This window comes from Mytilus galloprovincialis, chromosome 8 (genome assembly GCF_965363235.1).
Source record: "Mytilus galloprovincialis chromosome 8, xbMytGall1.hap1.1, whole genome shotgun sequence".
In the NCBI taxonomy this organism is placed as follows: domain Eukaryota; kingdom Metazoa; phylum Mollusca; class Bivalvia; order Mytilida; family Mytilidae; genus Mytilus; species Mytilus galloprovincialis.
Genome location: NC_134845.1, coordinates 82,569,955 through 82,588,051, shown reverse-complemented (window position 1 = coordinate 82,588,051; position 18,097 = coordinate 82,569,955). Strand labels below are relative to the sequence as shown.

General features: G+C 32.1%; 1 protein-coding gene across 2 annotated transcripts in view; it reads left to right on the top strand.

The window, feature by feature from the left end:
• Positions 1-17,760: 17,760 nt before the first annotated feature.
• LOC143042684 (uncharacterized) overlaps positions 17,761-18,097 on the top strand; it is a 92,961-nt gene continuing 92,624 nt past the window's right edge. Inside the window, exon 1 of one of the 2 annotated variants that reach the window (XM_076215112.1) lies at positions 17,761-17,885. The gene's annotated coding sequence lies outside the window, so the exon portion shown is untranslated. The remainder of the gene's footprint in view (positions 17,886-18,097) is intronic. The other variant, XM_076215113.1, reaches the window with a different exon arrangement.

The following is an 18,097-nucleotide window of genomic DNA, read 5'->3' as shown; positions in this document are numbered from 1 at the left end:
CGATTGGTCATACGGCTAAGCGATTGGTGCTGTAGTGTATCAAAGATGTGATTTCGAATCCCGCTACGGAACGGACAAAAATTTGTCAGCAAACAAAATCTAATTCTTACACTGTGTGGTGTAACTTTCAGACTTATGACCTTCTGCTGTTGTCTGTTCTATAGTCGGGTTGTTGTCTCTTTGACACATTCCTCATTTTCATTCTCAATTTTACATATATATATATTATTTATATTTTCAGTGTACTTTGAAAAATGCATGTGACATTTGGCTGATGATGTCAAAACTAATATAATATTGATTACAAGGTAAGAAAGATGATATACGAACAAAATCAAGAAATTCATAATTTGCATAATCAATCATATTAAAAATAGTGTTGTATAATGAGCTTATATCACCAATTGAAAGCAATTTAGTTTGCTTTTATATTTGAATCTATCAAATTATTATATCAATATCGTGATGAAAGATTATACTAAATGACATTCCACAGTTTCTGTAAACCATACTCTTCATATACCTCATTCGAAACAAATGTATATTTATGATAAGATATACTATTGAAATTATGTGAACAAAATGTCCTATAAAAAATGCCAGAACAAGTTATTGTATTAAACCAGAACAGAAGGAACACAGCATGGGAGGTATGTGGTCTGTACCCTATGTCAACTCAGTCTGTACCAGCCATCATGGATCCGTTCACTTAAACGGACTCAAACTCAAATTGGCTTGCACTATGCCAAACGCGCTAGACCATTCGACTATCTAGGCTCTACAAATGATAAAACTCTCGTCAGTTTTTATCTAGCGTTTTAACACAGTACATGATGTATTAGGCATGAAAATGGAATTCCTACAGATCAGCTGAACTATCAATCGCTGAGGATCTCGGTTTTCTTAGGAAGTACTTCATATACGTCAAAAATAGCCATTCAAGGTGATATGGGACTTACAAGTACGAAATCAGCACAAATTTTGGAAACTTTTCGCCTTTTTCTTAGAGTGAGCAAAACTTACGATACAAGACTTGCATATAAAGTTCGTATGTGGAGTAAGGATTGTTTAAGTCATGGGACGAAAACTGTATTAAGAAAGGACGAATTTTGGGTATTGAAAATGTTATTGATGATACTTTTTCCATCAAAGAACCATAGTATATAACAGGCTCAACTACAGACCTATATAGTTTCGTAAACACATCATAAGTCATTCCACCACACGAAATAAATTTAGCATGAAAGTGCTCTGCTTACTGATTTAGTAATTTCTCGTACTGTATGTTTATAATCCAAAACTTCGAATTCATTCAATAACATTAACGGTACCAATTTTCCTGCACCAGATGCGTATTTCGACAATACATGTCTCTTCAGTGATGCTCGTGGCAAAAATATTTGAAATCCAAAGCTTATATAAAAGATGAAGAGCAATTATCAAAAAGGTTCAAATATTATAGCCAAATTCATGAAAGGAATCAGAGCTTTTCACGAGGGAGATACATTTCTTAATTTATAATAATTTCTAATATTTTGTAACAGCAAATTTTAATAACACAAAAAAAAACGTATTTTCATGCCAATACCGAAGTACTAGCTCCTGGGCTGGTGATGCCCTCGGGGACTAATAGTCCACCAGGAGAGACATCGATCCAGTGGTAGTAATAACATTAACGGTAGTCCCAAATATCTGTAGGATGAAATATAATTAACTGAAATATCTCCGCATTTAAATTCAACGGCAGATCTAGCAATGTTTTTATTACGAAAATGTATAACCTTCGTTTTTCCTGTATTTAGAGTCATTCTCCATTTCCTACACCAGGTGTTTAAACAGTCCAACATCTTTTGTAAATTCTGCTCATTTGAAGCTACCATCGCAACATCGTCAGCGTAAAGAAGAATAGATGCATTTAAGTCACCAATATCTACACTAGCATAAAGCGAGCGAATATCATCCGCAAGATCGTTAACATATATAGAATACAAAGGAGGAGACATTTTACAGCCTTGTTTCACACCGTATTGAACCGGGAAAATATCTGTCAAGTTGTTTCCTAATTTTACAGCACGTTGTGTCGCATCGTAAAGAGACTGAATTGCTTTTAGAAACGTTCCGTTAATACCAATTTTCATCAGCTTATACCACAACATGTCCCGATTAACATTATCAAAAGCCTTCGTCGCATCCACAAAGCACACAAAAGAATAATTCCTTTGTAACTTTCTATTTTTAATAATTTTTGTAAGTATATATAAATGATCCAAACAGCTTCGGTTACGTCTAAATCCATATTGCTCTTCTGCTAACATGTCATTTTGTTCTAACCAATTTGTCAATCTTTTATTCAAAATATCCGCATACATTTTGCACGGCACTGATATTAATGAAATTGGACGATATTCAAGTGGATTAAGGGGATCCATTTTCGGTTTCGGAATCGGAGAGATCATACTCGTTAACCATTCACTAGGAACGTGTCCTTCTATGAAACAAAACTGAAAATTTTTATATAGCAAGTCTATACACGTGTCATTTCGCAAAATCTCACTCGGTATCTCATCAATTCCTGCGGATTTACCTTGCTTAGCTCGAAAAACGGCCTCACGTACCTCATCTCTTTCTATAGCTCTATTAAGTTTAGTTGTATCAATATTATTGTCATTGACTAAATTATTCCTATTTTGAAGTTTATTTTTAATGTCCTTAAGAAATTCGTCATCATACGAACCATTCATGTCAGCACTGTTGTACAGCTTTTCATAGCCTTTTTTTTATTTTTCTAAAACAGAGTCAATGTCACTTATAATTTCTCCTGTTTCTGATCGAATTTGAAAAGTCTGTCTCGATTTGCGATCATTGGCAAGTCCTAATTTGCCTATAGACTTCCAAAATTCAGAAGAATTTTGTTCGCCAAGTTTTTGAAGTTTATTGTGTTGTTCTAGCTGATAATTTTGCTTCGCTTTACGATTTAATTTGTCGAAATCTTTTCGTGATTCCATAAATCGAGTACGGAGTTTGGATTTTCCAATTGATTTACACCGCTTCCATTGCCTCTCAGCATAACACGTTTTGTTCCACGAGTCCTGTAATTCCTCAGACCAATACGGTTTCCGCTTACACTTATTCGTTCGCATATTAGAAACGGGCGGTTTCAATTCTTTACATGTTAGCTCCAATTCCATAATAAGTAAACGTTTCAGTTCGATAAAAGCCTTATTCACGTCTTTACTGCGGTTTAAAGCAACTTCAATTCGGCATATAGTATCTCGTAATACATTCTGCATATTTTCACTAGAAAAAGGTTCGTTAATCAATCCATCTAGCTTGAACTTTCTTGGATCTTTAACCCGATTTGCTCCTATACCGCTTTCGCTTTGTTCTATTTCCGACATATCCGTTCTAACTCGTATGCCCCATTCTAACAGAGAATGGTCCGGAATCGATTAGTATCCGACAAGAGATAACTCAGTCACTAAGTCTGACATTGTATTCACTTTAAAATTAATTACCTCATTTAACTGTTCATGTGGAGAAAGGACATAGTCTTCAACGGATTTCCATGTACCTTTAATATGAGTAAAATCTTGCGAGCCAATTCGTCCATTTACCATACACATGTTACAATCTACTAAAATTCAATGAGTAAATCACCATTTCTATTTGATACACTATCAACAATTTCTCTTATTTGTACATTATCAACATCTTCAATAAAATCTTGGGCATCTCCACATCTAGAACTAAAATCACCACAAATATACAATTTACCAATATTTTGATACATATACACCTGTTCTAGCAGTTTAGTATAAAAAAAACTAGTGAGTCATTATATATATACAGAATTTTCTGGTGGTAAGTAACATACACATAAACATATTATATCATTTTCATTACTCAATTTTATCCATAGAATATCTTGTACTTCACTGTTTAAAATTTCAACATTAAAATAATTCAATAAATCGTTTTTAACTAAAGCCGCAATTTTAACCCCACCAGAACCTCTCTTGGAATTAACATGAACTTTGTTCCTGATTCTCTGAAAACAAGTATACTTTTATTAATCTTCTACATGTATTTTATCACTTTCTCTCAAAAAAGTTTCACATAAACATAGAATATCAAAATTTAAAGCGCTTACAACATGACATCTAAAGTTTGAAATGTCCTCCCTTGTATGAGGGGGGGGGCAAGGGGGGTCCCAATAACAGCAAAACAGCAAATTGATTTGGCTTATAACAGATAACAAGGAATTAAAATGGACAAAAACAGATAACAGTAAATGAAATATGATTGAAAGATTATGTCTCCATCATATGAAAATCAAGCACAATCCCTCCAGTTGCTGAATGTTTCCATTAATTGTAACTCATAACAATACAGAAACAGGTCTGCAATTAGTGGTGCACAGTTAGTCCCCATTGGAATTCTGATAACTTGACGATATATGGAAAATCCATAGCAGACAAAAATGATGTTTTGTAAAAAAAAATTAAGGGCAGTTATGGTATCAAAGCAGGCTCAATAGACATACTTCTTTTGTTTGTTATTACTAAAAAATGACCTGAAAGAGTTTGAATATATTCGCATTCTGATTTTTTTTAAATGCACGTTCAATGCATGAGGTGTGTGGTATTTTTCTTAATAAGACTATGACCACAGAGGTATATGGGGTAAAAAAAATCAAAAGCACCAATTATAAGTTTGCAATTTATCAAGTACTTTGAACTAATTTTGAAACTCAAAAGTAATTTATTTCACTATTTTCAAAGGCTATATTTGAACAATTTATTATCAGTTTTTTTACAGTGAACTAGTAAGTAGAATACATAGTAAAGTAGTGGAACAATGGCTTGAAGACGAACTAAATCTTTGTTTGTAATGAGTTATGTGCAGCTTAAGAACCCAGGACATGGTTGGAACTTTTATTGTACAATGTATTTGGTTCTGCTTTGAAAAGAATCACAGATCTGAGTCTTTGTACTTTATTATATGGTTGTAAGGACCTAGTCCTTAATTGACATCCTCATCAGATATCCCTGGCCATATATTTCCTTTTTGCCATATTAAGAATTGTTCGAATTTAATATGTACGTACTGGAAACGAGGAACAATATCCCCATACAAAAAACATTACTACATATATATAGGAAGATGTGGTATGAGTGCAAATGAAACACCTCTCCATCCAAGTAACAATTTATAAAAGTAAACCATTGTACATGTAGGTCAAAATACAGCTTTCAACAGGGAGCCTTGGCTCACACTGAATAGCAAGCTACATGTTCATAAAAAAAATGGATTTTATTACAAAGGATAATCATAAGATATACTGGAGTTGTCATGGACCTAACCGTTCTATTAATATGTTTATGTGATGATCTGTGATGGGTATATGTTTATGAAATCCTTCACCGAATACGGGACCACCATATTACCAGTGGTAGATCCCAATGTTCAATAATCTTCAATTTTTACCGAATATTGGCTGTCAAAACAAATGCTAACATTCCAATTTTCAATAACAGTTAACAGCAAATACATTATCACAATAACAGATAACAAAAAACCTAATATTCCAATAACAACTAACAATGAATAAGACAATAACAGCTAACAGCAAATATATTTTCAGAATAACAGATAACAAAGAATCAAATTGCCCCATAACAGCATAACAGTTAAACCCCTTGCCCCCCCCCCCCCCTCTTGTATAACATATTAATTCAAATCAAATGAAGTAAATGTTAAGTTTTAATTTGGATTATCCTTCTTTTGATAGTTCATGTTTTTTCCCGAGACCTCGTCTCTTATTTGAAACTTTAGTACGCTACAAATAACATAAATCTATCAAAAGCTGTTCAATTCTTATTCACCGATTTAACTCAAATTCCCATATTCGGTTTATAACATACTACAACGTATATTCAAATTACAATATGTCTGAAATAAACAATTTAAAATAACAATTTAAAATGCATAGGCTCAATGACATATGTTACAGGGAAAACGGTAGTATTTAATTTTCCCAGCATTAGGTTGGCCTTTTGTGTACCAAGACAGGTGAAGGAAGTCAACTTAGGAGCGCCATGATTGGATGTAAGGGTACAATATATTTTTTTTATTTATCTATGAATAACTGCAGTGTTTATATTTACAATATAAATTTTAAAACCTATTGAAATATTTTCTAGAGAATTATTCGAAAAGGCTTTCAAAATTTTATAAATTTGCTGCAAAATGACGGTGGGCATGGATAACATAAACAAGCTCCGTTGGAAATTGGTCATGATACTATTTGGCTTAAATATTTAAAATAGAGTAATAAACTACTAACACCACACATAACTGTTTAATCCAGGTTGTTATTATAAAAAGTGGTAAACTTAGAAAATGTTAGTATTGTCGCCTATGGCAGAATAAATAGTACCGTTTTCCCTACATGCATCTTGTGTGTATTATAGTCTAGACGCCATCTTATTCGCCATCGAGATTACCTCGGAGACTGCCAACGATCACATAAGGCCACAGACCACAATTAAATTCTCTATTAGTTCTTTACAACGTTTTGTTTCATTTAAAAAATTTCACCTAGTCTTTTTGTCAAATTTTTTGTGTGTGTAAAGTGCAGTTCGTCCAAAAATATATCCAAAATTCAGAAAGATTGCTTCTCTGTATTTTACAAATTTAGCCAATACACATCCATACCCCTATGAACAAGTCATGAGATGTTCCGAAAACTGTAAATATAACCTTTTTGCACCTGGCCTAATCACTCTTTCCATATCAAAATCAGTTAAAATAAAACATCCAAAAGTTTATTTCAGCTCTCTTCTTTAATTTCCAATCCAGAAAAACAGAAATGTATGAGAAAGGGAAAGAAAAAAATAAAGAAAAAATACACCATAATTAAAGGGAACTATATTCGTTTTATACGATTTGATTTACAACGAAAAGCGGGATCATTAATTGTGGTCAAAACCCGATATAAACATAAGCATAAAATATAGGTAGATAGATTGCGAACTCGTGTCACTGGACATTTATAAGTCTGATTGATTTCATGTAATATCTTTAAAAAATCAGTGTTTACCTGTATATTAAGAATGAACTTGGTGAATCAAATCAGTAAACGAAATGATTCACAATCATGTTAACCCTGAATTGCAGATGCATTGGTAGGTCAATTATTACATTGAACAAAATTCAAATAAGAAAAGTATAAACTGATTGAACAATAAATAATATGTGTAAGCTTCGTTGTAAAGCGAAGCGTTGACGCGTGATCTGTGCTTCAATCAGATTCATCCTTCTTATAGCGTTTTTTTGGTTATGTGGTTATTTGGTCGTTTGTATAGTAAGTATTTGATTACCGGAACAATTTTGGTCATTTGATAATCTAAGACTAAGACTGTAAGATTTGATCATTGTGTTTAAAAAAAATAATTACCAATAACAGACGGGGCACTTAGCGAACTCCATAATATTATGGTATTCCGTATTTTTTAGGAAAATTAAAGTTGTCTCCCTTAGACTAACATGATAAAATTCATATGGGAGATAACTATATTTTTAATTGATTTTTAATAAGGGAGACATGAATAATGTGATTATCTTAATGTATTATAGCTATTTTCACATTTCTTGCTTTCCTCTGAATTTACCGATGCCAATTAATGAATTCTGTTTCCATATAATGATATGTTTAATATAACGGTTTTCTTGAAAAAGTTTGCCTAATAATTTGTTTAAAATCAGCGTTAACTATCGATGGTACACATATTCAAACCCAATTTTTCTTTCTCGTTTATTTGAAACGTTGATTTAGATTGATATTTTTATTTATCTACCGTATGTTTTTTCCTGTTGTTTTTTTTTTTTTTTTTTTTTTTTAAATCTCTGATATCTACAGTGATGTGTTTTGTGATGCTTACACTTTGGTCTTTGTTCATTTGTATGTCTACTATAAATGAAATAGTTGCCACTGGACGTTGACTGCATGTCCCAAACAATATTCAACCATGATGTGTCTTTTATACACGTAGAAGGAGTAATCAAATATCATCCTCCAGATTTTTATAAGATATTCTAGCATACACAGTGGCGGATCCAGCCATTTTAAAAAGGGGGGGGTCCCAACACAGAGTAAAGGGGGATTCCAACTATATGCTCCCATTCAAATGCATTGATCGGCCATAAAAAAAGGGGGGTTCCAACCCCCGGACCCCCCCCCCCCTGGATCCGCCACTGATACATCAATGTTTTGTTTATTTCCTAATTGGTTTACATTTTTGCCTTAGAAATTCCAACTTATATCTTTAATGCATAACTCATTAGACTCATAGAAAAGCCAAGTTTGTTATCTTTTCATTAATGAAAATATGTACATTTGAATATTATATATCAGTATTTATAAACATATTTGAATTTGATTTATATATCTACTAAATGAATTAAAAACCCATAATAAAATTAAGAATGGAAATGGAAATGTGTCAAAGAGACAACAACCCAACCAAAGAGCAGAAAACGTGAGATAACTTATTTTGCACAATGTTTCTTATACAAAATTTACTAAACGGCTGATTTTTCAATTATCTATTTTTTTTTCGTAATGGCAATAATCTAGTGAGCGATGTCATCACAGACATAACAATAGCCCAATAGTCCTATTCGACCCATTAATTAAAAAAAAACTTCATCAGTAAGCATGGTAAGTGGAGATTTCGCACTTTATTTCTCGTCTGAACCTGCATGAGATATTTGTCGATGGACGTTTAGAAAATAATCATAATTAAATCTACTAATTAGAAATAAGAGAGAAATTGTCTGTCGTCTGATCTTATGTGTTCACTTTAATATAACGAACATGTTCTTATTATTAAAGGTACAACATATCATCTGTTTCTTTTCAAATAGAAAAAGAATGAAAATAAGGCACGTGGTTCTAAAGATCAATCAATAACAAAAGAACAATTGATGGAAAAAATATATATAATTATCTCAGTTATTAACAACAAAAGACCAATTATTGATGACAAAAGAACAATCAATGACAAAGGTTCAATTAGCAATGGTAAAAGAACACTTTTAAAATGACAAAAGAACAATTATTGACAAAAAACTAATGACTAAAGAACAAATATTTACTAAAAAAACACCAACTACTGCCAACATACAATTAATTGCAAAAGAATAATAATTTCTCTAGGACAAAAGAATTACTAATGGCAAAAAATGGCAAAATAACAAATAATGGGAAAAGAGCAATTAAAGACAAAAGAAATGTATAAATGACAAGAGAAAAATCGCGGCAACGAGTGTTTTAATGCTGCTTGCAAAACCTGCAGCATACTTACCTAACATAGTTATAGTTATTTTATTTACGATATATATAAAAGAGAAACGCTGTTCACGGTACATGTATGTGCCTTATTCTAGCGTAAAACAGATTTCTGTTTATCATAAAATTACGTCTATTGCATTTAATGTGGGCAAAATTATATCTTTTTTTAATTTTGGGGCAACTGAGCACCTGAGATCTTCCCGCTTTTAATACATGTATGTGCTTATCGGTGTATTTAATTTTCTGTGTTGCATGTCATTTTGGGACTATCTATTATTTTCATTTGGCCAAGGTCAGGTGTTCTGTCTTTTGACCCTTTATTCTTCATGTAACATTTTTGAACGTTGAACGTGTCGATTGAGTATAATAACGGGGTTGTTTCGCAAATAACAAAATGTAGTAAAAGTCTCTTTCTGGTGCTTATGTGTCTTTAAATAACCAATACGAATTACTAGCGCGGTATAAAAGCTATTATTGCATTTACTGCACGCCAACTATTGACTATAAAAGGACATTTTTAATATTTTACTACTTATATTTGCTAGACCTCACCGATAAATAAAAATAAAATAGTTTCGCATTCTTTAAGAGTTTTATTAATGCATAAATAAACCTTAAGATGACATAGTGAAATGACCCCCGCATTACGAAGTTGACCTGACACACGTGACACGACAGAGTTGTTAATTTCCTCTCCTTTGAAGCCAGGTGCACCCATTACTGCGAACAGGATTTTAATCCCATGTTTTTTATTCATACCATGGTATTTTCATGTTGTACATCATGTAATTACACTAAAATTGTGTGTGGCGTAAACTGTTTTCATTCATTTTTTCAATCTTCTTTTGAAAGAGGTGGTTTTATGGGTTGAACTGGGTTATTTATTTTTTTTTTTTTTTGTGGTTTGATTTATATACATAAGATGAAAAATCTAAGCGCTTGTATTTTTTAATTTTATTTTTATTTATTTTTTTTTTTTTTTTTTACTATTGTAGTAAAAAGTTTTAAATTTATCAAATGATTGTTCTTTTTTTTTATCTAAAAGGGCAATATGTGTTCATAATAAAAATTGATCATATAGATCTTCATGCTTTTGTGTTTTAGATAATATTGTTATACGTTATACATTAAACTTATTCATTCTTTTATATCAGCTTGCAATTTTCCCTCACGAAGTAAAGCCCATTTGCTCCACATAGGGCTCGGTTCGCTGACATAAGGCTCAATTGCCCGTGTTCTGGTTTAATAATTCACTTGTCAGTTATCATGACTTGAAATCGACCGCGTGTTTGGAAAATGCGACACACTAGATGCATATTTCAGAGTCATTGCAAAAACTCTTTGACGAGTTTGTCAGAGGACTGTTACAAGTTCAATATTTTATTCATAATCCATTTTATATACAATTTAATCCCAGTAGCAGTCAAAATAATCCAACCCTTCATATAGGAGGTTGAACCAACTCATAGCTATTATATGTCCTCCTCCTCCTCACAATGTACGTATTCGAGGAATATTTTTATTTGAAATTAAACAAGCAGGTATCCATCAAGTAACCTGTTATTATCTTCGATGTTTAAAACACAATAATGTAGTTTTGTTTGAAACTTTATTAATTAGAATACTTCGAAACTTTGAAACCTCTAAAATTTCGTGGTAGCATGCCTGCCGCGAGTACGAGGACACGGTTATAATAGTTTTATTGATGTAGATGTCATACCAGAGTTTTTAATTTCTATTCTTAATTTTTCAACTAAGAGCGCGCAATGAGGAACAGGAGCAATCACTGGTCAACTCGGAGTCCGTAATGTGTTTGAGCATGTTGTCTTTGTTAACTGTTACCTAAGAGCTGGTACATTAAAACCTATATTCCGCGTGTCTTTCTAGTACAAAACAGATACTATTTTCAAAATAAATATGTTCTTGTCCTGATGTATGTAATATTTGCTGCTGAACGTTCTTAAACACAAATCAATCGTTCTTTTAAACTTGTGCTACATACATTAACTTGTTTTCGTTAGCCTTCTCCTAATCAAGAAGCTGCTTAAGGTGCCAACACTTTAACTAAAATTAATTTGGCTCGTTTAATTTTCTTAAAATTTTTGACAAAGTATTTACTTTTACCCTTTTACAAAAATATGAAAATTTCAAAAAATTTGAACCAACCGTTTTATCAGAAAAATTACACTGGTTATATAGCAGTTTGACAGACACTTATTTTGATCATTGAGAAGATTAATATTCCCTTAACAACACAACGTACACTATGTAATTAAAACGTTTAGCTGATTTTACAGAGTTATCTCCCTGTAGTGTTAGGTACCACCTTAAATCAACAAAAGGTTTGAAAATATCGACTGAAATAAGTTTACCGTTAAAAGAAACTATTTGGTCTTCAATCCACCAAACAAAAAATTATGCAGTCTTAAAGAAATACTCCAAGGTGAACAAACAAGTATAGATGTCTACATAGTGAATTCAAATATCACTGAACTAGTATACATAATTGTTTAGGGGCCAGCTGAAAGACTCCTCCGAGTGCGAGAGTTTCTCGCTGCATTGAAGACCATTGGTGGCTTTCGGCTGTTTTCTGCTCTATGGTCGGGTTGTCGTCTCTTTGACACATTCCCCATGTCCATTCTCAATTTTAACTAAAGTAAATTTATTCATTTTGTATTCTCATTTTGCTAAATGAATAAAAGATAGTTTGAAATGAACATTTTTGCCTAAAAATAATAGAGAAAAGATAATTTTGTTCAAAACCTGAAGAAAGGAAGACTCTCCAAAATAAATCTAGAATTAGCTACATGTGCGTATCAAAGTATTCAAATAGCCAAATATCCAACTGTATACCCTCCCCAACCCCACCTTATCCCCCGGAAATTAAATTGGTATATCCTAACAAGTCTCAGTTTAATTTAAACCCATCAAAATTCACACGATAAACCGTTAAAAACTTGTATATTTGTGTATGTCTTCTACGTGTTAATTTCAAAGTTAAATTATTCAGATTACAACTACTTTATACAAGGGTATCATCTTTTAACATCTCTTCTTATACAAAACAGATTGTGCATGATCCCTAACTGTTCGAATTTGACCATTTAATTCAATAATAGACGGGTTTTGTTACACACACATATATATATATATATATATATATATATATATATATACTATGTATGCCGATCAACTAGAAAACAATTAAGAGGGGCTGAATAGGGGTTCTCTATTTCTGTCTTCTTTAACTTTTTTCTCTGTTCTATGTTTATGGTGTCCCCTTATTCTCTATTGTTTGTCATAGTCAAGCGCCCTATTATTCTTTATGTGTCCCCCCTTTTTTATTATCCAATTGTTTAACTATGCCTTAAGTTATCTCGTTTTTCTTTTATTTTACCTATTTTTCTTTATGTATTACCCCCCCCCCCCCCCATTTTTTCTATTCTTTACCATCTCTTCTATCTCACTATTCTTCTTGTTTGCTCTTTATTCTGCGCTTTTTCAACATTACCCTTTAGACCCCATTCAGACCCTCAGAATAAAACCATTTATATAATGTATGACAATAACAATAATATCAATTTCATTTATATCAAATACTTTAGTATATATCATGAGTAATTAGTACTCGAGCACTGTGGTGTACATTTTATACAAAATGTCTAGTCATCATTTTGTTTGTCAAGACTTCAATCCGTTGATTTATCTTTTTCATGGGAAATTAGTTTTGCTCATTTTTGAAGGTCGTATGACAACATATATGTGTTACATCTACGTCATTTCGTCTCGATTAGATAGTTGACTCATTGGCAATCATATTACATCTTATGTTTTATAGGTCTGTCCAGAGAGTATACATTATTTAGCAATATCACTATAATGTTGAAATGTTCCGTTTTGATGTCTAGTAATCGGTTTATCTACCATAGTTTCGTTCGGCTGATATAAATCCCAACCAATCTATCTTAATAACTTAGTCCTAAGTACTGCGTTTTTAAAATATGTATCGATAATACTAATGTTTAATTCTTTGGTTTGATCTTATCTATGACCAAACCCGCAACTGTCCACACTCGAGGCCCGAAAGCTACCACAAAGAGTTCGGTCATTTAATCATTGGTCTCAGGATATAATTTTTAAAATGTATACGTATTTATTAACTGTCTTGAATGTAATAAGATAGAAATACACGATTTACAAACAGAAATAAATAAATATCGATTTGAGGACCGTTCTTGCGAGGTTGTAACATCATACATTTAGTCTTTGCAATTTTGAAATGAATAATGCAAAGTAAAAGATGTTCAAAAGACAAATAATTTCAAAACTGCATGGTAGAACGATCGGATATGGGCTATTTATATTGATATAGCTGTATATTTTGTGTACTTTTTACACATGCGTTTATACACGTGTTGACGACTGTATCCGGCTATCCTAATGATTCGGGTTCCCTTACAGATAAAAAAAAAACTGTTCGCTGAAAAGTCAAATGATGAATATTTAGATATAAGAAGTTGTGTTAAAATTCTATCTCAACTATGCAATGGGATTTTGCATTTTAATAAATACCATTGAAAGTACATTTCAACAGCTTGGTGCATTGGGTTTACTTTTGTCTATCCGATATACTTTTTTACATACATAGATTAAAGAGGATGTGGTATTAGTGCCAATGCAACAACTCTCCGTCCAAGCAAGGAGGTTATATGTCATATAACTTGGTCCAAGTCACAATTTGTAAAAATTAAGTAAAACCATTATAGGTCAAACTATGGCCTTCAACACGGAGCCTTGGCTCACACCGAAATGTACATACTTTTTAAACCTATTTATGGACATACATTTTTGTCATTACACAAAAAATACATTTGCGATGAAATGTCAGATTAAATCGAAACCGCAGACTTGCAGTTTCAGATTTGCCTTTCACAACTGCATAATTAAACAATTAATTGAATTATATTGCAGAATTTTCTTATTAACAATGAATGAAATTACATATTTATATATTTAATGATCTTTAATGCTGAAACCATCACTAACAATATGTAGTGTCATTTCTTTCTACTGCATCAATGTCAAGATCTGTAAAAAATGTGCTAACTGTTGTATTTCAAGTAAATATTTTTTCATAAAGGACGGCTTGTTTCAATAGATCATGTGACAGGCCGATGTTTTTTTCTCAATTGAATTGTTTCATATTTTTCTTGTCGGGTCGACTATACGGTACTGATTTTTTCTCATTGTTGAAGGAAATACATTTACATATAATTGCTTACATTTCCTTCATTTAAACCTTTGTAGATGGTTGTCTCATTGGCAATCATATACCACATCTTCTAATTTTCATACAAAATCTAGTTATGAACAAAATCGGATGCTTTTGAAGTCCTTGCTTTAAAAAAAAACGGGCATTGTAACAAAACATTGTTGTCGGGAAAAAAGATGATGCTGTATTTTTCTGATGGAGTCTACGGGACGGGGTTTTCTCATTGTTGAAGGTCGTATGGTTAATGGTTTAACTCACTCTCAACAATGGTGAGCGATCACAGACGACATTTTCAGGCAAGTCCAGTCACTGTTCGGTGTGAGCCAAGGATCCCTGTTGAAGGCCGTACTTTGACCTATAAACGTTTACTTTTTTATATGTATACAAATTGTGACTTGGATTGATAGTTGTCTTAATGGCACTCGTGCCATATCTTCGTGCATCTATTTGTGGAGAATACTGTATCGAATGGAAAATATACCCGACGCACTAAACTTGAAATGGACTTTCAATGGTATTTAAAATGCAATGTGTTATTGCATAGTAGAGATAGAATTTAAATTTCCGTTGTTTTTTTTTTTTTCTACACAAATCTGTATAACTTTCTTTTTAATCCTTTGGGAAGTTGTCTTTCGTTTTCAATTTGAAAATATTTGTATTTCAGCGCGTAGCTAAGCTGCTAAAAATTTAAATGTCAACTGTCTTCGATATTTCAAAAAATGTGTACAAATTCTCGGTCAAAAAGATCACGACACATACACTTATGAAGTGCAACCTTGATTACAAATGCATTAATCCTGAACAAAGTAAGGTGCGCTTCATAATATTTGCATACCCTTGTATCTACGGAAAACTGCATTTACTAACATCACTTACATATCAACAGATTAAACAGGTTAAAAAGGTCGGACAATTTCCCACATTTATAAAAATCGGAATGCAAAAAAATTGACAATAATATTTAAATAGAATAGACCGTATTTGTTAAGTTTAAAGTAATCCTCTGAAAAGGGCATTTGTCTGGATTTTTGACAGAAATTGATGAAAAATGAAAATCCGATCATTCAAATAAATATGCACGAAACAGCAAAAAAAATGATATAAGTAAAATATGTTTAAAATAGTGTGCATCAGAAGTCTATTATAACATTCATCTTTAGGATGAATGCATAAACGCGAACGATGTGGAAGTCAACGATGTATAAATACCAAACTACAGGGTAGCTCATGTTAACCTTACTAGTGACACGTTAGCAAAGCCAGTAAACTGGTATTTGCGACCATCAAATCACCGGAGCTTAAAATACAATAGTGTTAGCTCCATTCTAATGACACTGACAGTAAAAGCAATGTCAAATCATACATTTAAAATCTGTCCTAAGTGATCTGCGCTTATTTGTACGTTTTCAAATCATCAATTGTGAATTGATGCAATGAAAATTAGTGACATTATCCAATCAAAATAAGCGTTCCAAACGATGTTGTCTCTATCAGGACCATCTTACAACATCTTTTGGAAATATTTTACCCAACAACGATTTAGAAACGATGCTTAAATTGTATGGAAACTAGAACGTTGTTTCTACATAAAGAATATTGCAATAAGTCTAGGTGGCATATTTCGTAACAAAACTTATTTTAATCGACATTACAAATTTCCACTATCACTCCAAAGACAGTTGTAACAATTGATAATATAGTTCATTTGTTTTCATCCTGACCCGACCGTGGAACATTTTTCACAGGACACTTAGTTAACAAAAACAACAACCAACCAATGATTACGTCCACACACATAAAATCGAAAAATCCGCCGCCCCCTTTTGTCGACTTATTTTTGCAACTCTCAAATTAATCCAAACATATTTTAAAATTAGTATATGTGTCAATATATAAATAAGGAGATATTGCAAGATTGCCAATGAGACAACTATCTCCAAGAGTTCAAATGATGTCGATAGAAGCAATTAAAGGTCACAGTATGTTTTCTTTAAACTTATATATTGAACACCTGGTACTAAAAACGTACGTTTTATATATGATTGTATGTATTAAGGATGTTTCAAAATAACAAGCCTTTTAAAAGACTGGTATAAATTGACAGTATAGAAATAAAATAACAGAACATCCAGGAAAAAATTAGGCTCTGTGTTCTTGTTTTCGAGTTATAAGCCATAGAAATATTTTAATGGCGCTACATGGATAAAACCAGGGGATTCCGAATATCTGGCAAAACATCAAGACATCCATATCTTCGACAGTGCTTATCTTTTGTCATACCTTTATGTTATTTTGTAAATTTGAGAATTTTGTTTTCATGTTATACATGATCTTTAATCGTTTGAACGTTCTGTTTATTCTAATAACAACTTTTTCGACTCGAGACGATTTAGAGATTGATATTTGATATAGAAGTATATTGTGTGCTGACGCATACATGTTTTCTTTCAGATGTTTACCTTCCTATTTTTCGTTAGGTTGTCAGCTCTTTACAGGAACAATTATATGTTGGCCAAATCACCTTCCATTAATATTTCTAAATGCCAAAAACGAGCACATTGTGTTTGTTCTTGTGGGCATATAATAATTGTGATAATCTCAGAAAACAAAAGATATGAATACAAAGAAATGTGGGGATACTTTGATGAAACCGAACAAACAACAAAACTATTCTAGGGTAAAACAAACAATTCTACCCTATAACAAAACTATTCTAGAGTATAAACAAAAAATGTTCTTTATTAGAACAGAATTATTACACGGTAGACTAAGACCGATGTTCTTTGATTGAACAAATCTGTTCTAGGGTAGAACAAAACTGTCAGAAATTGTTCTACCTGTGTTGTGAGAATGTGTCTATACATAAACTGTTCTAATACAGTTCTCCGTCAAGTTCCTCCGTATGAGAGGTTAGACCTAGTCCGAACTGTAGTTAACATATTGAAGTTGAACTTTCTCTATTTGTTCTATTTGCATGTTTGCATAATCCAGTATCTAAAGCTAATCTTAGTGTTGTCTTTCAAAACTGAAATTTTTCTAATCATTTTATCAAAATGATTAAAATTTCATCACACGTGCCAAGAAAAATTATGTCATTAAGATAATATATGGACAGACAGATAATTACAAAACAATATAATCAGTCGATGAATATAAATGCATTTTTATTAACCTGCATTATGCAGACGTAATATGTAGTGTTTAATTTGTTGAGACAGGCGTATGGTTCAATTTGAAATTGTCTTTCATCATATACATGTAGGTATTATTTCTGTCTTATAACGTGTTAAAATTTAAAGTTTGAAATAATGAATTATTAGAAAGTTTAACTTGTCAAAAGAATTACGTATATTCAGACGACAAATGTGAAAGGGATTTGTATATTTTTTAACTTTTTGTATATTTTTTTTTAACTTTTTGTATATTTTTTAACTTTTTGTATCAAATACTCGATTATAAAACTATCATTT